Source organism: Pleuronectes platessa, chromosome 13 (genome assembly GCF_947347685.1).
Source record: "Pleuronectes platessa chromosome 13, fPlePla1.1, whole genome shotgun sequence".
Taxonomy (NCBI): Eukaryota; Metazoa; Chordata; class Actinopteri; order Pleuronectiformes; family Pleuronectidae; genus Pleuronectes; species Pleuronectes platessa.
The window spans coordinates 21,549,480-21,573,968 of record NC_070638.1 but is presented as its reverse complement, the minus strand read 5'-3'; the positions used below and the strand labels follow the sequence as shown (position 1 = coordinate 21,573,968).

General features: G+C 45.2%; 1 long non-coding RNA gene across 1 annotated transcript; it reads right to left on the bottom strand.

Annotated features, from left to right (window-relative positions):
- Positions 1-21: 21 nt before the first annotated feature.
- On the bottom strand, positions 22-475 carry LOC128453999 (uncharacterized). Its single transcript, XR_008341582.1, has 4 exons — positions 457-475; positions 320-379; positions 177-236; positions 22-97 (listed from the first exon to the last, which is right to left on the bottom strand). It is a non-coding gene; the product is annotated as an uncharacterized LOC128453999 (long non-coding RNA).
- Positions 476-24,489: the final 24,014 nt, after the last annotated feature.

The following is a 24,489-nucleotide window of genomic DNA, read 5'->3' as shown; positions in this document are numbered from 1 at the left end:
TCTCCAAAGCATCCTTTTGTCTAATGTGGTCCATTTCCAAGTCTGCTTTGTTTATTTGTTTTCCCAGATAGATTTTATAGAGCTCTTTGACTGGAAGCTATAGGAATGCAAAAGATGACATTGGATTTCACAGTGCCAAGTACAGCGTTTCATTATAATTCCAGGGAGAATCTTACAGAGGTAAGCTGTGAAGTAGAGCTAGAAGTGGATGGCCTCTCATTGAATTCGATTTCATCCTGTTTGAGAGAAAGAAGATGTCAGTTTTAAATTGTACAACGCTATCATCAACTTTTAGATGTTATTTTTAAAAGGTGTTAACCTCAATAGGCCTTTCCTCTTCCCTTTCAAATGCTGCAGACAATGTTTCTCCATCATCTTCCTGTAATGACATTAACAGTTGTGTTCCGCAATTATCAAGACATTATTAATAATCTGTGGAAGGTGAAGAATTGTTACAATTGCATGGAGGTTGGTGTGGGCATCTGGTTCCAGTAGGGCGATGACGCCATCAGTAACTGGAAGAAGATGATTAGACAGTGAAATTATTACTTGAGCCAGAATATTGCCCCATCTAATTTGCAACGCGCTGGGTTGCATGTACATATTTAATTATTTTGAATAACCAACCTCTGATAAAGGCACTTCTATCCTGTGGGGGGGGGGGGGGGGGGGATCAGAGGAGCTCCCTCCAGGGATGCCCTCAGCCACAGGATGCATACTCTGTTGGCTGAGGGCCATCTCCTCAGCCTCTGAGGGCTGCAGGTGGTGGACCCCCTCCAGTCTTCCGGGCCTCTGCTTTTTTTCGATTTGCTAACATGGAGGAAAATGTTACCCTAATATTCAGTAAGCGCTATTTTGAAGACACATATATATGTATATACACATACATACATACATACATATAATGCATTTTGCCTAAGAGTAGCCTTCTAATATATCTAAATCCTATTAAATATTGGCAGTGTTGGGGTGGCTGAGAAATGTACTACTTACATTTACTGCTTAAATATAGACCCATCACATGTTGAATATAGCTGTTAAATTAGGTAGAGCAGGCAAAACGGCACATTTGATTTCAATTAAACATTAGTTTACCTGTTTGAACTATATTTTTGTACTTCATTTTCATTTGCTGCCAAGTCCTCTTGGGGCAACTCGGTTTGTTCCTGTGTAAATTGACACACACACACACACACACACACACAATTTACATATTGAATAAGTGGAAGATATTAAACTTTCCTCTTATTTTATTTTACTATTTTATTTTACTCACGCATTGACTTGTTCGGCTATTTCCTGCCAAGCTCTCTCTCGCGCTCTCGCTGCCGCGGCAGTATTACTTTTTTTGGTGAAAATGGGTACCTGCTCGGCATATGCGTGCATTAATATTTCCAATTCCGTGGGTGAAAAGTAACTGGATCTACGTTTTTGGTCCATGTTTGATAATGTTATCAGAGATCCATTGATGATGGCTCTTTATAGTCAACAGGCACACCCCCAACCCAGCATGAACACACTCAGAGTTGATTAAGCCAACGCTGATCACCTGTTCTGAAACCGTAAACCCAGAGTTGCTTTTCAACCCTGAACTCTGAGTCAACCAACTCAGAGCGCAGGATTAAACTCAGAGTATGTTAAACCAGCTACCTGAAACAGGCCTCTGGACGCATCCTGAAGAATGTGTCAGCCTAAATTAATCTATTCCCCTGAATCATAAACACTCGCATTCCTCTTGACTCTGGCTAAGGAGGTGGCGTTGCAGCTTTTTTTTAACTATAGTTTATCAATCACTACTAAACTATACTCATTTTGAAAGTTGTTCTTAGTCTGCCACACTCCCACCCAGGAAAACCGAACAGCCAATCCTATTTGCTGTAGTTTACCATGCTCCTGGGGCTTATTTGAATTTTAACGGAAATCCCTCAGTTGTTTTGCAAAGTTATTGTCGTGAATAATCATGTTGCATTCATTTCAATATTAGTTCCAGTCAGTGTGAACACCAACCCACTCTTTGTTGTAACCACAGACTTGACCTTGTACTATCATATGGTGTCAGAATTTAACATATAATAGTACTTCCACATAATCCTATTCCGTCATACCCTAATTTTTTTTCTTTTTCTGGATCTTATGGTTCTGTAACTAGATTAAAGGAAATAGTTACATTAAACTATCATCCCTCAATATAACTGTTCCACTGAGATTGACCATCTAGTTGGTACCACTGAGTAATATTAAGCCAACATAACACTTCTGAAAAGAAGCGTCATACATAATTCCAAAACACGTGACTTAAAACTAGCATCAAGAAAACTGGAAAGGAAGTAGTGCTCCAACTGTGTTGAAAATCTCCTATTCTGATGAAAGATGGTGTTAAAGTATATAAGAAGGCCTTCCACAAAGCGAGAGCTTATTACCCCACATTAAGTGAAGAAAATAGAAACCACCCCAGGTTTCTCTTTAGCACTTTAGCCAGGCTGAAAGAGTCGCAACTACATTAAATTAAGTAGTCCTCCATCCCTGATGTCTTTATGCACTTCAACGATAACATAGCAACAATTGTAAATAAAGCTCTACAATCTACCGCCCTCAATTGATGCTAATCCATCAAGCACAGATCTCAGGAACGGCTGAGAATCCTGCCAATTATTTACAGTTTTTTCTGATCGCCCTAGATCAGATGACCTCAATTATCTAATCTTATAAACCCACAACTTGTATCTCAGATCCCATTCAAAGTTACTTTAAGAAATTCTGGCCCCAATAAATAGTACTTTACTGAACAAAAACAGTGTTGTCATCAGGATATGTACCACAATCTTAAGCTAGTTTTGTCAAAACTATTCTGGACTTGAGGTTTTACCCAACTACAGACTGATATCCAACCTCCCTTTCCTATCTAAAAATGTTGTAGCAATCAGCTGTGGGACAGTCGGGGCAGCGTATGGCTCACCTGGTAGAGCTGCTGCCCCAACGAGGCATGGCCTCAACGGGTCCTCCCCCACTGTCTCTTTATCCCCCCCCTCTTTCACAGCTTACGCTGTCCATAAATAAAAAAGTTGTGACTTTCTCCAGAAAAGTAATTAAGACTTTCAGTTGGGCTCTAGAGCTCATCATAGCAGAGACAGCCATGACACAATTCCTAAAATGACCTTCTCATAGCTTCAGATCAAGGATTTGTGTCCTCATCCTTTTACACCATCACATCTTACCACAGAGAATAGAAAAGTTAATTGGCATTAAAGGAACCGCCATAAACTGGCTTGAATCTTGTTCATCAAATCTATTGCAATTTGTGTATAATTACTTTAAAGACTAACACTCTTTTCCATTACGGTACAAACTGCTTTTTGTCGGCAGTTAACAGGGATAACTACCTGGACAAACCACTCTTCAATCTTCACACACCTCAGTTGAATTCCACCTGTGCATTAACACACCATTCTCTCCAAAGAATGGAGGTCACACTCTGAGCTTGTGACAGCTGCGGTCAAACCTTTGGTTAATGAGAGCCTCAAGTTAGCGGCAATGGTACATCAGAATCAGACACAGATTCTGTTACCTTCAGAAGCTTCTCCAAAGAACAGTTTCCTGCACCACCAGAGGACACTTCTTCCTCAGAACAGAAGCAAATGGAGTCAGCCAAGTCAACATCATGGGCCTGAGTTCTAGTTAAAACACTTGGTACAAAAAAAAACAAGTGATTTGTGGCTAAACCATCAGTTTCAGGGATTGGAATATCAACAACCTCTGGAACTGGCTAAACTTTACCTCCTGCTAAATTTCCCATGATTAAGTCAATGCCATTAATGGGGAAGCATGAACGGACACCCACTGTGAAAAACCCAGTCACTATCCCTGACGTCAAATGAATCTGATGCAGAGGTGCGGGCACACAAACCATTTCATACCCCTTACCACTGCACTTACATCAGAATGATCACTTAAGGGCATAACACCAGAGAGGATAAGCGACTGCGAGCAAGCTGTGTCGTAACCTGTAACAGACACAGACCCATCAAAAATAAATGGTTTAAAACATTTATCAGGCACTTCAGAAGGTCTATAGTGCAAAGACTGGACTCTCAGAGAAACGTTTATCAACCCCATCCCCTTTGGCTGTCTCGGTGTTGACCCCTGCTGCTTCCGCTTCACAATCGGCAATTAATTGACCAGACTTACGGCAATAAAAACACAATTTGTCTGTCTTCGGGTTTGAGGGAACACTGTTACACACCTGGTTTTCCAATCTCTGAAGACTCGCGGCTAAAGGAATCACGATTGTTAAACGTTTATGTACGAGGGTAAACTCTTCAGCAAGCGTGACAGCTTACTGTAGGCCAGAAACGTTCTGCTCATTCAGAAATAGTGGTACGCTCTGGTTAACAGTTTTTAAACATTAAACTAACAACATTAATTCACCCATTGAGGACAGATCGACAGCCTTGCATGTGTAGCGTGAGGGAAAACGGATAGTGAGAAGTTGCCACAACGGCACCTGGGGAGCTTCACCTCCAGGAAATACTGTAATAATTGATTATTAGAACAGTAGAACAAGTTCGTTGAATTATGGGGCAAGAGAAGTGTTTAACTAGTAGAAAATAACTTTAATATATGATATGAACAGAAACTCAGAACACCATTTAAAACACTTCTGACAAGATCACAACTGGACAGGGCTGGGACAAGGAATTGGGTTGCTGCCTCAGGCCCACAGCACCTGACCAACAATAAAAAATAATTGAAACATGTCAGGGTTGAAAACAAAGAAGACACTTTTTTTTTCTTTTTTTTAAACTCAACGTAAATGGGATTAAATCTTTTCAACTCAATTATATTGAATTGTGAACTTTGAAAAATAAAAAAAAAACTCAGTTCCTGGTCCAAACCAGGCAGTTTTTTTTGGGGGGGATATGATCGTTTAAGACAGTGCAGTATCTAGTAAAGCCAAATCAGCAGGTCCGTCCGAGGCGCTGTTGCCATTGACAGCCGACGAAGGAGAAGGGCCTCTAAGAAGGACTTAGTAATGTCACAAAATATGAATTTGATGATTCAACGTGACCATACAAAACACCCTATCAAGCCAAGGCACAGTCACAGCAACCCAGAGGGTGGGATCTCCCCAGCTTAATCCAGTTGTAGTATTACATAAACAGTCAGCTGGAGTAAGACAGAAAATAGACGGCAGACAACGTTACTTACACACCACCTGTCAAAAAGGATCCCTTCCTCTCTGGCAAAGTCTTGCTGGTCACTTTTCTAAGATTGCAAAAACTCTGCCTGTAAGCCTCAGGGACTAACTCATACGCCCGCAAAATAGCGTTTCTAACTCTCATAATTCAATCCATCCTCTACAAACGGGAGTTTTACCAGCTAACTTGCATTGTAATAAAATGGCCCGCACATCCTCAGGCCAGTGCAAAGCTGCAGCAATACGTTCAAACGTGCCGAAGTGTGCCTCGTTCTCCGACTAGTATGCCTAGGGTGCCTCAACACTGTTGTGCAATAGTAGACAGACTTGACGTTGGCAAGTTTATAAATCGTAAAATACCAAAATTCGGTTGTAAGTCCGGTTGGTTTAACACTGAACTTTACCTCCTTTTTCCCCTCAGCTATGAGCTGCTGTTGGATGGTAGTATCAATCCTGCGATTGTGACCCCTAAAGGGGTCCATGATCTCAATCTCTGCATCGTGTCTGTTGGAGAACAATGTCACCAATATGTTTAGTGGCTACTTGGGGAACCACTAAGAACATTGTCTGGTTGATCAGGCTTAATTTTGTGTATGATGTGTATCATGACGACTATAGGCCATTATGGATTCCGTGGCGGGTGTGTTTACCAACCATTTGTTACCGGCTCGCTCTACTCTAGTAAGTGTTTCCTCATTCCTGGTGGACATGCTGCCTCGGCACCTTTGTTCAGGGTCGTCTGCTCGCAGAACACAGAGGTAATTTGTAAAATCCCTGAAAGGGATGCTGGGACAAATCCAATGGATGTCCTTTTTGTTTTTGTGCACTGGGCAGTATGTAACTGGGCAGTATGTAGTGGCTCACATGTGTGGTCGCCTCATCTGTGGAGGCCAGGTAGTTGTGGAGAACTACACAAGCCTTGACCCCAGCCTTGTCTGGCGGGAACTCAATCGACCTCCAAGGAATTCTCCAACGTGCCACCATGATTCCAAATGCATTTTCAATGACCCTCCTGGCTCTGGAGAGGCGGTAATTGAAAATGTTCTTCTCCCTGGTCAGATTTGCCCCTGATAATACAACCGAACAATACAGAGGGTTACTGAATGAACATGGTTGCACCACCATCACAAATAAGATGGTACGTTCTGTCAAATTTCTATGCAACGTGCAATGCAATTCATTATTATGGTTTTTGACATACCTGGAAATGGACACTTTATGTTGTCGTGCAGTGGAAAGGCAACATCCGCACCTATCACGTGCGGGGTCCTGGTCCGGGGAAGAAACGCCTATGGCGGCAGGTTCAACTTGTTGACCAGCTGTGACCCAAATGCGTTTTCTTTGAAAACGCCGCCGTCGCTCTCTCGTCCATACCCTCAGACGTCCACCATTGTGAAGCGATACCTGGCATCGCATGTTGCCATCAGGACAATGGAGTGAGTACTTTTTCTTTTTTTTTAATTAGTAGTCACTCCCGGCATGCGGTGGTGCCTTGATGCTGACAAGCCTCCCGCCGAGGCTGCCAACGCAGTTTGGGAAGTTCCAGAGCCGCCGAAAGTCCTCTGCTATCGCTTTTCACTGGCTGGTTTAGGGGCAGGGTAGGTAGTCTGGCTGTAGAGCTGTCCAAAATGCATTGCAGACCTCGGACACAATGCCGGACATCGTGCAGGATGCTAGTTTGTAGCTCGCCGCTATAGCCTGTTGGTTTCCACCTGAGGCTAAAAGTCGTCGCGCCACAGTGAGTCTCTGGACGGCATCAACCGGCATGCTGTGTGGGCCGTATGTGTGGTTCCACACGACGAAGGTCGTCAAATCCGCCTACGGAAATACGCAAAGTGCATTTCTTCAACATCTGAACATGAACTGGCGGGAGTAGTTACAGAATCCAAGGAAACTCCTGAGATCTATTAAGCGACTTGGAGCCTTGATATCCTGGATGGCTTGTATCCACCCTTCTTGGGGTTCAATGCCATCAGCGCTGACTGTCAGACCCACGTATTTCACCTTAGTGCGACACCACTGGCCTTTGGTGAGAGCCGACTTGGCTCCTGCGTTGGACAGTTGAGTGAGCACATGTTGGACCTCTGTTATGTGATCCTCAAAGGTTTGGCTCCTCATGAGGTTGCATCCTCTTGATAGGCCTGTGAAACGGTTTCACTGGACCAGCGGGAGCGGTTGTGGACCCGCTGGCTCATGAAAGCCCTGTGCAGCATAGTAATAATTTGTACCAAATCTATGAACCCCCTCCACACCACGGCCCCCCTTACCTGGTAACTGCACTGCATTTTTTTTTTTTTTTTTTTTGTGCGTCCACATGTGCCCCAAAAGGATCCACATACACAGATTGGCTCTTTTTAAGTCACATCACCTGGACAAATTAGAAAAGGCAACAAAGAATTATTCTAACAGGAGCTGCATATTGTGATTTTAGCCAAAGCCAGTGTTGGTGCTCGCAGACAGCTCCAACCATGACGTCGTAATCCAGGGGATCTACATGCATTTATGCAATATAGAACAAAGACTATTAAACAGGTTTTCTAAGGAGAAATTTGGTCTAATAAGATGCAGAATAAATACTCATGACAAAGAAAAAAGCCCTACAAGTGAAGGAGCATGATTTAAAAGATTTACATTTATCAGAAACCTTCCTCAGTCCTTTCTTTTTCCTTACCAAATGTTAGTCATTTGGAAGGAGTCCAGGAGAAAGCCCCTGCCTCTGTGAAATGCCTCAGCGTAATTGTGAGGTATGCATTCATGAACTGTAATGGTATCCAATTTTAACTTGCATGTTAATTCAAATTCCAAATGCCGAAAACTTTGCTTACCTCACTTTCCACAAGTTCATCTGGACAAAGGTTCCCGGAGGTTGTGTGTAAACGGTTTGTAAGGCTCTAATTTTCTCCACAAGACCTCTGGCTTTTCCCCAGCCCAAATTTTCATGACCGATGTCCCACTTTCTCTCTCTAACCATTTTCCCCATGTTGGCTTGAGCCACAGTGTAGTGGGCAGGGAGGCTCTTCATTCCTAGAGATTGGGTCTCCTTGTTAGGGTGCAGTGAGGCAGTTGGACCCAGAAGCGGAGTATTAACAAAAAGTGTAATTTTAATGGAAAAAGAGTCTTAACAGACTAAAACTATAAACCCAAAGGGGAAAACTCTGGAGACTTACACAGGACATGCAGAGGCCCAGGAGGCACAGGATACGAAAAACACAGGAGAGCAGGATATAACGACTGTTAGACAACGATCTGGCGAGGACAAAGGGGAGCACAGAGACTTAAATACAGACTCGGGGGGGCAATTGGACAAGTGTAATACATGACTGGTGCAGACAGAAAGTGAAAGAAAACACAAGGAACAGAGACTACAAAATAAAACGAGAACACTGAGTGTGAAATCATGAAACCCAGAAACAACTCAAACAGACATAAACACAGGGATGTACAAAAAACCCGAGGAGGTACTACTAAACTGAAAACACTTCTTCAAAAAGATGTGGAAACTAAACCCTGGAAAATACCAAACCATGACACTCCGAGGCAATAAGAGACTCCACACCATAATCTGTCACCTGTGTCAAGAAACAAATCAGAATGTTTAGTTTGGTGCAACCATGAAGTTAAACATCATAATTTACAGTTTTTCCCACAATACCCACATTACATGTGTGTATGACCTTACAGGACCTTGACTAAAAGTACACAACATTGAGACCTTAAGTTTGCAGTGTTAAAAAAGTCACTAATAGACATATACAATACCTTTTGAATAGTTCCGTTCATTTTTTCGACCAAGCCGTTACTCTGGGGGTGATGGGGAGAGCAGACAACTTCTCTTTATTCCCAGCTTCTCACATACATTATAGTCGAGCTGAAAGAAAAGTGGAAACACTGATATTGAGCAAATACAATTTTAAAATACATACGGCATGAGGAGCTCTTACCTCATTAACAAATGATCTTCCTTGGTCCGTGAGAAGCCTTTTCGGAGCACCAAACTTATAAAAAAAAGTCAAGGATGCATTCTGTGACCTCAGCAGCCCATTCGGTTCTCAAAAGAGGTTATTTCACAAAATGGACAGGCCTATCATCACACAAATGTACTGGTGGCCGTTTTTGGTTGGTGTCAGTTTGCCAACCAATCCATCCCTACAAGCTCAAGTGTCTCAGTTACCTGAGGAAAGAGGGCATGTTATGGAAATGTGTTCTTATTCTGAGATAGGGACTAATTTCAGTGCAGTCACCTCAATTGGGATGTACGCCTTCTTTATTTTGAGGACATTCCTTCTGGCCTGGCATTGAGGATACAGATTACTGACAAAATTAGATCAACATCACCCATTTCCTTATGTCCTTCTCCATCCCAGGCCAGTAGTATCGCAAGGATATGGCATCCACAGTTTTCTCCATCCCACAATGGCCTCCATGCTCACTCGCATGGAATGCCACAAACAGATTGTTTGCCTCCTCTGGTGAGATAACAACTTTGGCGAGATACTCGCCCTGCTTCCTTTTTAAGGCATACGTAGTGAAGGGGACCATCTGAGGGCCATCATGATATTAGTAACTCGACATCAGTGCCTTTATTGTTTGAAAAGACAAGGCCACTACTTACCCTTGAAGATGTAATGTTCACATCTCCTCTTTATTGTATATCGGTCTTTTGAGGATAAACCAAAAGGATAGGCATTATGCCTCGGAATGTCAGCATAGGTTAGATCATCTGGGGGTCAAGTGTGCCACGCGACAAGGTACCGCTCCCACATAAAGAATTCATCAATGCATTGCGCACACCTAGAGCAGCTCTGGTGGAACGGCTCCTGGTCATCTGTGATGGATCGAGCGCTTGTAGATTTGAGTCGCGCATTGTAGATTTGAGTTTTGCATCCACCTATCCGCGCCACTCACCAGGCTGTTCTAACCCGCCTGGGTGTGCATCAGTGTAACTGGGTGGTATGTAGCAGCTCACAGGTGTGTTCGCCTCATCGGTGTAAGCCAGGTAGTTGTGGAGAACTACACAAGCCTTGACGACATCCCAAGCCTACTCTGGAAGGAACTAAGCGCCCTCCCGAGAATTCTCCACCGTGCCGCCATGATACTAAAGGTATTTTCAATGACCGTCCTGGCTCTGGAGAGTCTGTAATTAAAAATCTGCTTCTCCCTGCTCAGTTTTGCCCTGATAATATAACCAAAAATGCAGATTGTTACTGAATAGAACATGGCTGGACCACAAATACAACGTTCTGTCAAATATTATTTCAACCTCCTGACAAAATTCTAGTATAGTGGAAACTGCAAGTGATGTTTTTTTTCCCGTGCCAAACTGATCTATAAACGGTGGGACTTCCTGTGTTTTCTAGGGATCATAACCACAGCATCTCCAAGTTTGCGAAGTTAACCAACTTTGAAAGATTTGAAATATCTTGGGCTTTCCTTCCGCAATGAAATATTGAAATGCAAACATATATAGGATAGAAATATTACCTTCATATAAATCTTCCCTGTTCAACTAGCTTTTTTTTCTTTGCAGGCTTGTCTGAGAATTAAGTAAATTACATTTTTTGTAAAGAACTCCTGTACAAATATACAAGTGTGTGTGTGTATATATATATATATATATTTGCATTACATGAAATGACAAATGTAGAAACAAAGTTCACCAACATAATCTCAATTTGGTAATTTTCTTTTCACCTTTACAAAGATTTCCAAGTTTAGGGTGAATGGTGGGTAGCTGGTTAGCAGAACTGGTGGAGGGGTAGTTGAGGGCAGAAGCGGGTAATTGGGTGGTAGGTGGCAGAACTTGTGGGGTAGTTGAGTGTTGGGTGGCTGGTTGGCAGAACTGGTAGAGGGGTTGTTGAGGGCAGAAGCGGGTGGCTGGATGGTTTGCGGGGATGATGGAGGGTTGGTGGGTGGAAGGATCCTGGTTACTCAAACCTCAATTGAACAAAAACACACCTAATCAGAGTAATGTTTTGTGGTGCATACACTATATTTTATCTATGCTAAATGTGGTGTTTGAGTTTTTGCAGTAGATTGAACTATTTGTTGAGATTTCAAATTATTACAAATTAGATTTACCATGGAAAACTTTAATTTTGGAGCCTGGACTTTAAAACTCAATAAATTAAATTCATGAGTTTTTGCAGTGCTGGGAAATGTTTCAAAATGGAGTGTAGTTGTGTATTATATACATAAGTGCTGAGGCTGACATAACTTAATAAAGAAAAATAAGTACCTCTAGGTTATCCTAGTAATTCCTAGTACAATACCAGGAGGAACTCAGGTGACCATAACACATAGCTACAATGCTTGATCTCAGTCACAACAAGCTGAAATGTTAGCAACCAATATATACTCTGCTCCCTTATTTGTTTATTATTAAAACAACAAATACAGCATGTTAAGATATAGTTCAATGCTTAAATCCTAACATTCATCATTGCTCGTTCCATACCTATCCGGGTGCATCGACTTCTGAGAGGTTCAGGTTACGCGCGATGATGACAATGTTGTGCAATAGTAGGGGGACTCGACGTTGGCTAATTATCAATAATCATGGAATATGATTATTGAAACAATAAAGATTATTTATTAAACTAAATAATTAGATTATTAATTGAAGATGATCAGTAATCAAATAACAATAAAACCATTAGTGAGTAAATAAGGAAGTTCAACAAATAAGAATTATTAAATCACTATTTGAGTGATAAAGTTTATTGATTAAGAATAATTAAATAATTAATGTAAACTTTAAGAATAATCAATCAATGAATAACAACTACTAATGAAAAACAAGTAATTATCAATCTAGAAAGTACAAGCTATCAATTAATAATGATAAGGTTATCAACCAAGAATAATGAAATAATTAGTCACAACAATAAAATCGTCAATTTAAGAATGCTACTATCTATATTAATACTCGAAAAGGGGCACCACCCTGGTTACAGGGACCAACGAGTCAGTCTATAAGTATCAGTCTCATCTGATAAAGTTAAATTAATAATCTCAATAGTTAATATTAGGGATTATATAATAAACGATGAAGGGTTTGAGTTCAAGCACTGGCTATCGTTATCCAACTGTGTTCACATAAACATGTACCAATAATCACAAGATTCAAATACTTTAAGTATAAAAGGGGTTTATTAAAAAGATATAAAAGTCAAAGTTGTTCCAAATGATTCTTCATTTAACACAATCCGCTATATCCAATACAGTCGCAGCACAATTGATCACACTGCAATCCTTCTGATAGGGCTGTGTGTGTGTGTGTGTGTGTGAGTGGGGGGAAGTGTATGTATGTGTGTGTGAGAGAGAGAGGGAAAAGGGGGGTCGATGACTCACGAAGTTTAAGAGGGCCGGCTTAACCCTGGGGGTTTGACTACAAAATTGGTGATGTAATATACACCAGGACTACAACTCAAAATGGCGGAGTCGCCTAAGGAATTTAGAGTCCGAATGGAGGGCGGGCCTCGATGTGTATTGCAATCAATGGTCGAAGGACCACGTAACTTAGAGTCAAGATGGTCAAAGATGGCCGACTTAAACACACGTGGGACAAAGGTCGAGGGAGGACAAAGGGATTCTTTGTCTTAGCTTAGCTTAGCTTTAGCGCCGAATGGCGTCGAGGTGCGTTCAGGCCCTCCTTGATATCAGAATGACTATATGTAATGCGACTATGTGTGTGGGCGAGGATGTGTATGTCGGCGGATGTGAGAGAATACAATAGAGAGAAAGAGAGAAACATATAGTAACACAGATCGGAGATGATCTTAAAAACGCCGTCAGAGGCGATCACACAGTGAGGCCGGCAATCCAGCTACGTAAGAGGTGTCTTTTAACAGATGCACGTCTTCTGTGAGATCGGCCTGACGGAAACACGAATCAAACAGGAAGCGCCGGATCGTCACCGCGCGCTTTTCACAATAAGATCGACACGGCGGTCTTTCTATAAAAGTACAATCATATAAAAACACGTTAAGTATTAAACTAGACTCTGCCCAGACATATGTCTCTTACTTCGTGTTGCTTCGCGGGGTTTCGTGCACGACCGGAGTAGCGCGAATCCCGGAAGGAGGAAGTGGATGATGTCCTGGCCTCGGGCCGCTGATCGCGGGGCCGCTGGGGGCGACGGCGAGATTGCGCTGGGCCGAATCGGAGAGGATTCTTCTCGTTCTCCTTGGCAAGGTCTTTGCCCGTCTCGGAGAGAATGCTTCTCGTTCTCCTTGGCAAGGTCTTTGCCCGTCTGCAGGAAGGAACAACCGTCGCCGGATTGTCCGTGGATGGCGGGGAAAGTGTCTCTGTTCTCGGCCAGCGAGTGAGGGGGAGCTTCTGCCGCGCGCTATTCAGATTAAAAGCTTTAAGTAAAAATAGGAAAGAATAAGCTTACGATGTACTAAAAAAGGATAAGTTAAGCTTAAACTGGATTAGAAAAAGTAGCTTTAAACTAAAAGTGAAACTACGAAAAGATAAGTTTAAAATAAACTTATGAAAAATCAAACAGCTGTTAAGTTTGTTTCCTTTGTGTCCTGTGGATCACTGAGAACTAAACTGGAGATGCTAGCTCTAATGTGAGTGGAACTGGAAAGAACTACTTTCGGTGTGTTTGCCCTTAAATAGCACCTTAGAGGTGACTCCCGCCTTCTGGCAGGACTAAGGGTCTTAGGCCAATAGGAAGGTCAGAGTTCAAAATCTGAGGCGCGGCTAGAGACACAGCAGGGGTCATTGACAGTTTCAACTGTAGCCTGCTCCCCCCCCGTACTTTAGACTGAAGTGGAATATTCCACCAGTCCTCATTTTATGGTTCTCTGTGGCTGTAGGTCCCAACATCCCCCCTTTGGTCTAGGGAGTGGGACGTTAGTCGCGGTTTTCAGAGCAAACAAGGGTCAACAGTCCAATTATAATCCTTGAGTGAAGTGGGAAAAGTGAAAGTCAGTTCATTTTACATGAGGTGTGTGTCCTCGGCAGAGAGAGAGCATATATGTCTGGGCAGACGGAGGCATGATCTTGACAGAGTGAGACATTTATGTCTGGGCAGACAGAGGCAAAATCTAGGCAGAGAGACTATCTACTATTTCTAAAAACACAGCACACAATTTCAGTTTCACACACTCTTCTCGGCAGTAATTGTAACATACCTATGAATTGATACGAAAGGTGAAATGAAAAGAAAGGGAAAGGAAAAACGGCGCAAGAGAGACAGACAGAAATTTCTTAAATCAGTGGGATGTCTTGGGTAGACCGGGGAGCTATCTTATCCTTTCTTTTGGGAACGAAAAGGAGTGAGTCCAATTTCGCTTGGAGTTTCTGAATGTATCTGTGCAGAAAGAAAGCCACACCTATCGTAATAACCCATCCACTAAGGAGAAGTACCAGCGCGACCATGCTAATGGGATGCTCTGTAATTCCTGCTGTCCGATGAAAATGTCTACCAAATTCGGTGGTAAGTCCAGTTGATCTAACGTGGAACTTTACCTCCCTTGTTCCTTCAGCTAAAAGCTGTTGGTGGATAGCGGTGTCAATTGTGAGGTTGTGACCCTGAAAGGCGTCCATGATCTCAATCTCTGTGTCGTGTCTGTCGGAGTTGAGATGATGGAGGACAATGTCACCGATATGTACAGTGGCTCCTTGAGGAACCACCAAGAACATCGTCTGGTTTAACAGCTTTAGTTTAGTGGATGAATCATGACGGTCATAGGCCATTATGGCTTCAGTGGCGGGTGTGTTAACCAACCATTTGTCACCAGCTCGCTCTACTCTTGTAGGAGTTTCCTCATTCCTGGTGGACATGCTGCCTTGGCACTTTTGTTCTGGGGCATTGGCTCGCAGACCACAGAGGTAATCAGTAACATCCCTGATAAAGGGTGTACTGGGACAAATCCAATGTATGTCCTTCGTTTTTGTGCACAAACTTAAATTTGAAACAAATAAACCCTAGTTAATACTGAAAATGGAATGAAGATTTATATTAATGCATGCTGGTGGGTTGAATTTTACGCATGCGACTATTGATGCTGTGAGTGGTTCAGTGGTTTTCATCTAGGAGTTGGGCTGCCTCCCCCCTTTCTGACGTGGGGTAGGCCTCTGCTCCTGAGATTGGGGAAGGATGGTATGGCTTAATCTGGTTTGAATGGACCCATTTGTACGTGGGGGGTCTTCTCTGTTTCTGGATCCTGATTCGGTATGCTACCGGTGAGAGTTTCCCCACGACCTCAAAGGGACCTATCCAGCTGGGGAGGAATTTCTTGGAGACCCCCACTGGTCTTATGAACTTGAAATAGAAAACCTTGTCACCCACTTCGTATTCATGGTGGGAGGTTTTCTTGTCATAGTAGGCTTTTGAAGCTTTCACACTGGCCTCCAGAGTTTCTTGTGCCAGTGCAAAGGTCGTCTTCAGATGGTCACGTAGCTCTGCCACGTACTGATGTGCAGTGTATGCGGTCACAACGCTGAGGTCTTCCGCATGGTAAAACAGATGCAGGGGGAGAGTCATTTGTCTTCCTGTCATCATCTCAAAGGGGGTGACACCTGTGGAGCGGTGCGGGGTGGACCTGATTGCCATCAGCACCAGGGGAAGTTTTACGTCCCAGTCCTTTCCATTGCCTCCTACGTACTTCTTCAGCATGTGGATAATGGTCCGGTTGGCACGTTCTACTTGGCCTGACGATTGGGGGTGATGGGAGATGTGGAATCTGACTTCAACTCCAAGTATGTCGCAGAGGGAGGTCATGACGTGAGATGTGAAATGGGTTCCCCGGTCCGAATCAATTGAAAGTGGTAGGCCCCAGCGACTGAACACATGATTTAGCAGTAGGACTGCTGTGATGACTGCTGTGTCATTGGACGCTGGGAGGCATTCCACCCATTTGGTGAAGGCACAAGTAACGGTGAGCAGGTACTTGTTGCCTCGTGATGACTTTGGGACCGGTCCAATCCAATCGATCTGAAGGTGGGACCATGGAAATGAGACCCCCCTTCCTTGAAGTGGGGCGCGACTCAGTGGTGATGACGGTTGGAACTGGCAACAGGTAAGGCACCCTCGGACGTATGATTGGGTGTCATGGGCCATTGATGGCCAGTACCCGACTTGCTGCAGGGTGCTTAGAGTAGCCTTGTAACCTCTATGGCCACCGACAAGGGAATCGTGAGCGTGGGACAACATTACCCCCCGGTGGTTGGTCGGAACGACCCACCGGTTTGGTCCTTGGCCATTACGGGTGTAGATGAGCAGATCCTTTTCCATCTTCAGGTGGGGTAGTGCCGTTTGATATGCCCGTACCTCCTTGGGTTGGTCAGTGAATGGTTGGGAGTCTTGCGGTGGAGGTGTCGCGACTATCTGGCGGATGGCACTGATGACGGGATCCTGTTCCTGCATTGCAACCAAGTCTGTATCTTCAGGTTTACGACCCAGATGCAGGATCTGGTCGCAGGCTTGGGGGTTCTCTTGTCGCTCCCTTGCCTGTCGTCGGGTGATCGCGTTCACTACGCAGTTTTGGGGACTTTGAAGTCCATCGCCCTGTAGTTCCCAGTGCACGCCTTCGTCTGCTCCTAGCTTGGCTAGTCGGTCTGCTTCGTCTTTGTCTGGTCCAGCTAGTTGGGAGTGACCTTTGACTTTCTTCCAGTAAACTATCAGCCCTTGGTCTGTTACCAACTGATCACAGGTCAGGAAGAGTTCTGAGTGCTTGACTTCCTTGTTCCTGGCATTTTTCATTCCTTTTTCCTTCCATAAGGGAAAATGGGAGATGAAACTGTGACGGGCATAGTTTGAATCTGAACAGATCACCAACTGCGTTATAGCCAGCTTGACTGCTTGTTGAAGGACGATGAGTATAGCAGCGATCTCTGCGTACTGGCTGGTCTTGGGCCCTAGCTTGTAGTGAGTTGGTTCGCTGCTGCTGTAGTTGACCCAGGCAATGCCAGCTCCTGCCCGGAGCTGGCTCTCGTGGTGGAACGAGCAGCCATCAACATAGACCTTGGGAAGATCTTCGCAGACGTTTTCTTCATAATAACGGTGGTTGGAAGGCAGTGATGGAGTGGTTGTTGGGAGAGAGATGGGGTCTGATTGTTCATTTTCATCACAATGGTGGCACTCCGCCAAGCCTTTACCCAGGGCCATCTTGTTGTTTTGGGCGTATTTCACTTCGATGTCGTAGCCTTGCAGTGCCATCATCCATGTGGCTATGCGGCTGTTTGTGACCCGTCCTTCTCTCAGTCTTTGGCTGTTCAGGAAGGCTACGGGTTGGTGGCACGTCTCTATGATGACCTTCTGTCCTCCGATGTAGCTGCGGAAGTGTTCTACAGCCCAGACTGTGGACAGGAGTGCTTTCTCACAGTCTGAAAATTTGATTTCCACACCGCTAAGGGGTCGACTGGCGTAGGCCACAACACGCTTGTCGGTGTCGTACTTCTGTGCCAGGGCCGCACTGAGACAGTGGGAGGAGAAGCTCGCCTCGAGGTGGAACTCTTTGTCTTTGTCTGGGTAGGCCAGACAGGGTGCCGAACAGAGTTTTTCTTTCATCTGACGGAAAGATTGTTCTTGGGATTCTTCCCACTCGAAGGGCTTGTCTTTGCGCAGGAGTTCGGTGAGAGGTCTGGCTATCTCTGCGTAGTCTTCAATGAACTGGCGGGAGTAGTTACAGACCCCGAGGAAACTTCTGAGTTCTGTTAGGCGACTGGGGGCCTTGATGTCTTTGATGGCTTGTATCCGCCCTGCTTGGGGTTCGATGCCATCAGCGCCGACTATCAGGCCAACATATTTCACCTTGGTGCGACACCACTGGCCTTTGGTGAGAGCCAGCTTGGCTCCTGCATTGGACAGTTGCTTGAGGACATGTCGGATCTCAGTTATGTGTTCCTCAAAGGTTTGGCTCCTCATGAGGATGTCATCCACATAAATGAGATTTCCACGTGTTGCGGCGTCACTCATGGCTTTGTGGAGAAAGATGTTGAACTCGGATGGAGAGTTTGAATATCCGAAAGGACACCGGTTCCAGGTGTACTGGCTACCTCCGAAAGAGAAAGCTAGTTTATATTGGTCGGCTTGGTCTACCTTCATAGTCCAGAATCCATTTGCCACGTCTACGGTGGAGAAGAACGTGGCTCCTTTTACTTTGGCTAGCTCTTGATCGAGGTGAATCATGGGCCAGCGGGACAGGGGGACTTGTTTGTTCAGAGGACGGTAATCGATGGTGAGACGCCATTTTCCGGTTGGTTTTAGCACTGGCCAAATGGGTGAATTGTAAGTTGAATTACATTCCCTGATTATACGTTTCTCTAACAGGGTGTCGAGGATGTCTTGAATGGACTCGTAGGCTGCCAATGGGATTTTGTACTGACGTACGAAGGTCGGAGGTGCGTTTGGATCCGTGGGGATACGCACCATGTGGAGGTCAGTGACTCCACAATCGGTAGAGTCTTTGGAGAAAATTGACTGGAAATCAAGGAACAGATCCCGGAGCACTTTTCTCTGTGCGTCTGTTGTCAGGGCATCTGCTTTCTCTAGTTGTTGTTTGATCTCAGCCTCGAACCCGGGATATAGTTCTGCAGCCTGTGCATCCCCTGGGCTGTCCTGCCCTGGTTGAGTTGCTAGAGCATACACCATCATGTCCCCTTCTGTCGTCAGGGAGGCTCCACAAATGGCTTCATCTTGCAGTGACTCATGACGCATAACCGTGATCATGTTGGTTGGGAATGTGTGAAGGACTTGATCCACGGCGTCATCTTTGGCTAGAGAAGGGGGAAGTTCGCCAATGACCGGTATCGTCAGCTCGAAATCGTGGAATGAGCTGTCAATCAACATTCCTATCACTTGGTGTGCTTTCAATTGAACGGGGCAGTGCGTGAGGTTTTTCACAAGCACATACGTCGTTCGGTGGTTCACTTCCAGCAGTGGCGTGCCACAGACTGCCAGGTTGAGTTCCTGGAAGGAGGGCAGCGGTTGGAAGAAGGCCTGCGGACCCGGTAACCTTGTCCCTTGAGGATTTCAAGTCGGATCGGGGCCCCGGCGGTTCGTGGAGGAATGACCATATCAACCTCACTGGCGACCTGGCAGGCTTGGGGAATCGTTTGTCCAGAGAGCATCTGGACTGGGTCGTTGGACAGGCAGTATCTCTCGGCGTTGACTTGTGACCACAAAACTTGGTTTATGGTGTTCACTTGTGTTCCGAGTCTGATGAGGAGATCTGCTCCTACCAAGAATGAGAAGGGAAGTTGGGCTACTACGCTCACGAAATGCCAGATCTGTCGTTTTCCGATTCGCACGGAGATAGCGCACACTCCAGTCGCTTTGATAGGGGTCTGTGGTATCTCTGCTGAGAGAAGTCGGTGGCAGCGTCGCACAAAAAGAGGTGGGGGTTCCAGTCTGCACAGATCAGTGTACGTTTCCATACTGATTGCGGATTTCTCGGACCAGAGTGCTACTAGGGTTTTGGAGGTCAGGATGCCGTTTAGGAAAACGTCTTCTTTGATGCGGGGAACGTATAATGACGGGTTCTCATTGTTTAAGGAACATAGGAATGAATCATGGGTTCTGAAAGTGTTTCCTGAATCATGTGGTGGCCCGGGCCCACTTGCCGTGGTCCTGATGGGATTCGGGCTGGAGTCCGTTTCTGGAAGGGGCAGGTACATCGGGGAGATTCTGCTGGGTGTCTGGATGGCAGTGACTTGAATGGGAGGACTGGCGTTAGGCTCGAGAGGTTTTGGGTTATCGACTTGAGCCCAAATGCGTCCCTGATGACAGTCGATGAGCGGGGCCAATCGATCCAGCAGGTCCTGACCGATGAGCAGTGGTTCTGTGTCGATGGAACAGATGTAGATGGGATGTGCCAGACTCATCTCTTGGAAGGTGATATCGATCCAGGCACGTTTTGTGATGGGTGACTGGTCCTGAGTGTAGCTGGTGATATTAATGTTGCAGGTTTCAATTTGCAGGGGTTTTCCAAGGGATAACATGGTTGTTTCGACTTGGGAGAAAGTGTTAGCACACATCAGGCTGATTTCCGAGCCTGAATCAAGTAGGGCCAGGGAGCTGAAGCAGCCTCCTATTACTACTGAGGTATATATGCGCTGTGCGTTGCCTTTCCGGACAAGGTCGCCCAAGAAAGTTAAGAAGGGAGCAGTGTCTGTAGTGAAAATTTCAGGGTGTGGTCTAGTGGTGCTTGAGTTTCCCCAACCGACAAAGTACACTCTGGAGGTGGGGATGGCGGACACCTGTTCTAGTCACATTGATGGGGGACCACCGTCTGGATTCTTTGGGGGGCCAGGCGGTGCAGTGGGGATCTTAGAGGCATCTTGTTTCCCTACTGCCTCTGACACCCATCGGCGTATCAGATCTTCCATTTGTGGATGCATCTGTTGATGCCTTTGTGGAGGGAGCTCCTGTTGATTCCAGCGTTCCTGTTGATTCATGGGTCCCTGTTGATTCATGGGTCCCTGTCTCCTCCCATGTTCTTGTTTCTTCCAATTATCCTGCGGATTCCATGGGTCCTGTTTCTTCCAATTATCCTGCGGATTCCATGGGTCCTGTTTCTTCCAATTATCCTGCGGATTCCATGGGTCCTGTTTCTTCCCATGTTCTTGTGACCTCCCTTGTTTGGGATATTTGTTGTCATACTTCTCGTGGCGTCCTCGCTCAGCCCAATCCCTGCCTCTCTGTTGAGAGGTTGTTAGGTGCTGTGACCTCTGGTTGCGGGGCTGGGTTGACCCCTCCCTTTCTTGGTTCCTTCTAGGATCCTATTGGACGGGTCGACGTTCACGATCCTCTCTCCTGTGGTGTGTTTTGGCCAGGGGTATCTCGTTACCCTCCAGCGCCAGATCCATGTGGGGTTGAGCTTGGATCCCCAGAACCCTGACGTCCTGTTCTTGTCCTTTGTTTTGGCGTGTTCGCGTCTCCCAGGCTAGTTGAGAGTACCTTCTCATCTCTTGCATCGAGTGGTCACCAGCTCTGCAGTGCATGGTAACATCATATCGCACACTATCGTGGAGATTGTGCAGGAACAAGGATTTGAAAGCCCTTGGAAGTACGCCGTTCTCAGACGTCTGTAATATTCCCTCGGAGATTCATTCTTCCTCTGCAGGACAGCAAAGGCACCGAGGGTTGCGGAGGCCTGGTCGGTGAAGAGTGAGTACTCTTCGCGCAGGGCCTGACATAGGTCGAAATAATTGTCTCTGACCTTATGTGACAGAGTTTCCATGAAGGCGTGGACGTTTCTGGCTGTCGTCTTCCAGACTAGCTTCAGCTTTTCTCTGGATGAGGGGTTGGTTATGTCCAAGAGGCAGCGTTCTACCTCACGAAGATAATCGTCCACGTTGGACCCTCGGACGTCGGGATCGAACCGATCGATGTCTTTAGACAGGGACTCGATCTGTCGGGTGCGAATTCCCTGTACCACTGGTGCTTCATGGTGCTCAGAGTCATCTGAATCCGGTTCTTCCTGGTGCTGGTCATAGAAACCATCTTCTTGGCGTGCCTTCGGATTGGTGGACCAGTTCGGATGTGACCCAGAACCAGATCGTTCAGCCGCCTGCGTGGTAGGTGGAGGATGGTTGTTGGCCGGGTTCCTCCCTGATTGTGAATATCCTTCAGCCATCCAGGGCGGCGTTCTTCCGTCGTCCTGATATGGAGCAGGTAAGTTTCGTACAGGGGGAGCCCTTTCTAAGGTGAGTTGATTTCCAACGTCAGCTGGACGGGCGTTCGGTGTTGCCTGATGGTCAAGAGTCACTGTGCTCCTAGGGGTTTCTGCTGGCTCCGTCCTCGCGTTGGCCGGGGTGGATCTCTGATCAACGTTAGTGATAAGCCAGGGTGAATCAGTTTCGGCCACCTGACGTTGGCGTGGCCGTGCTTGCAGTTGCTCTTCTGGTGTCTCTATTTCACTGGCTCCTCCGGAAAGGGTGTCAATTCTTGACCTTGTTTCCATTCCAGAGGGCCACAGACCGTTTCCTATATATCTTGCCTCTCTTTCACTCTGACGTTTGACCTGCTCGCGCAGGTTTTCGCACTCCTGCAGTGCCTGGTCCCATTCTTCACGGGACCTATCAACTTCCTGTTGTAAAGAGGAATTCCTCCCTTGCCAATGGGACTTTTCATTAAGCTCTGCCTGATGTACTGCTTCCATGGCACTGTTGTGCAATAGTAGGAGTAGAATTGACGTTGGCTAATTATTAATAATCATGAAATATGATTATTAAAATAACAATTATTTCTTAAAAATAATCAAAAATGATAAAGCTATTAATTAAGAAATGTAACACATTTAATTAGAAATGATACGGTTATCCATTAATAATAGTTAAAATAATTAATGAAAACAATAAAATTATCAATTAAGAATAATACAAATCTGTAATCATTGCTTATTGTCGCGGGGCACCACCCTGGTTACAGGGACCAACGATACAATCTATAAATATCAGTCTCATAATGATAAATGTCAAATCAATAATCTCAATATTTAATATTAATAATTATTTAATTAACAGTGAAGGCTACTAAGTTCGAGCACAGGCAATCATAATCCAGCTGTAATCACATACATATGCACAAATAATCACAGACTACAGATACTTTAATTACAAAAGCATTTATTAAAAAGGGGAAATAAAGTTATAATGTTATTCAATGATTCATCATTTTAACAAGCTCCGATATTTCAAAGATAAACACAGCAGCAGCACTTATCACAATTCAGAAAATACATGTAAAACCGGCGGTCTACCTATGTATGTCTGTCTCGGTGTGTGTGTGTGTGTGTGTGTGTCTGTGTCAAAGTGTCTCTCTGTGTGTGTGTGTCTGTGTATGCATGTGAAATAAAGTTAGTGTTATTTAATGATTCATCATTTTAACAAACTCCCATATTTCAAAGATAACAACAGCAGCCGCTTATCACAATTTAGAAAAACACATGTATTCATCTATGTGTATCTGTGTGTGTATCTGTCTGTGTCTATCAATGTGTGTCTGTGTGGGTGTGTCTGTGTGTGTGTGGGTGTGTGAGAGAGCGAGAGAGAGAGAGAGATAGAAAAAGAAAGGGGGCGTGGCGATGACGCAGTCACTTGGTGACGTCACATCTAAGATGGCGGCCGATCATGATTCGTGGAATCAAGGCCTAAAAACTCTCAAAATGGCGGATTGACTACAAAACAAGATGGCGGAGCCATTATGAAATTAGAGCCAGAATGGGGAGGAGAGGGAGAGAGGAGGCGTGGCAATAACAGATTCAAAATGGTGGGTTAACTTGCGTTATTCAAAATGGAGTCTATGTTAATGACACCATGTGGCCGGAGCTCACACTGGTGGTCGTCACATGAATTACACCAAGGGATTTTCAGACAAAGAGAATTCTTTGTCTCTGCTTTGGCGTTCGGCCGCATGGCTTCCAGATGTGTCCAGCCTCTCTGAATATAGATTTAACTACGTTACTTGAACTGTATTCTAAATACAGATCGGATGTGTGTATAGGTCGGTTTAGAAGGAGAGAGAGAGAGAGAGCATACAAGGAGAGAGCAAAGCTCCTAAAAGCACCGTCAGAGACAAGTTACATTTACTTTACCACTCAGCACCCAAGTGGCGTTGTGTGCTGAGGTTTGACCGGTAAAGTCTCTTTAAAGTTGTTCAAACGGTCACAATGAGCTGGAGACGCTGCTCACGGCGCTTAAAAACTGTGGCACAAGGCCGTAACCGGAAACCGGAAGTGGCGAATCGCCGCTAACACTAGAGACTCGGCGGTCTCATACAAAACAAATACATTCAAGTATTAAAACAATACGCTACGTATTAGATTAACATCTGCCCAGACAATAAAGCCTCTTACTGTACCACCCTCGCGGTGTGCGTGCGCGTCGGGCCAGTGAATCACGTGGTCTCTCAAGCGGTCTTCGGCCGCTGGACCGGACAAACAGCAGATTTGCTCGTGCTGCTTCGATGGGATGAACGTCGTCCTTCTTCTTCAGGGATGTGGAGCTCGTGCTCCTCAGCGGAATGAATCTCGCGCTTCTGCAGGGGACGGCTGTGGAAGCCGTTTGTAGATCGTTGGGAAAAGAAAAGTCCGTGGGGAAAATGGAACAGTCTGAGATTGTTCCGCGTGCAATTTCCTGTTTGGTCTTTTCAAGTTAAAAGAGCAAAAGTCCTTTTGAAAATAAAAACGTCGACTGAGATAAAAGACAATGAAAGAAATGAAAGAAAATAACTCTGGTTGCCCCCTTGAGCAACTAAATCAGCTGGGAGGCCCCGAAGGGGGCCTGGTGTTGTCTTCAGAGCAGGGTAAAATGGCTACGATGTTTGGGGTCTCAGTGGT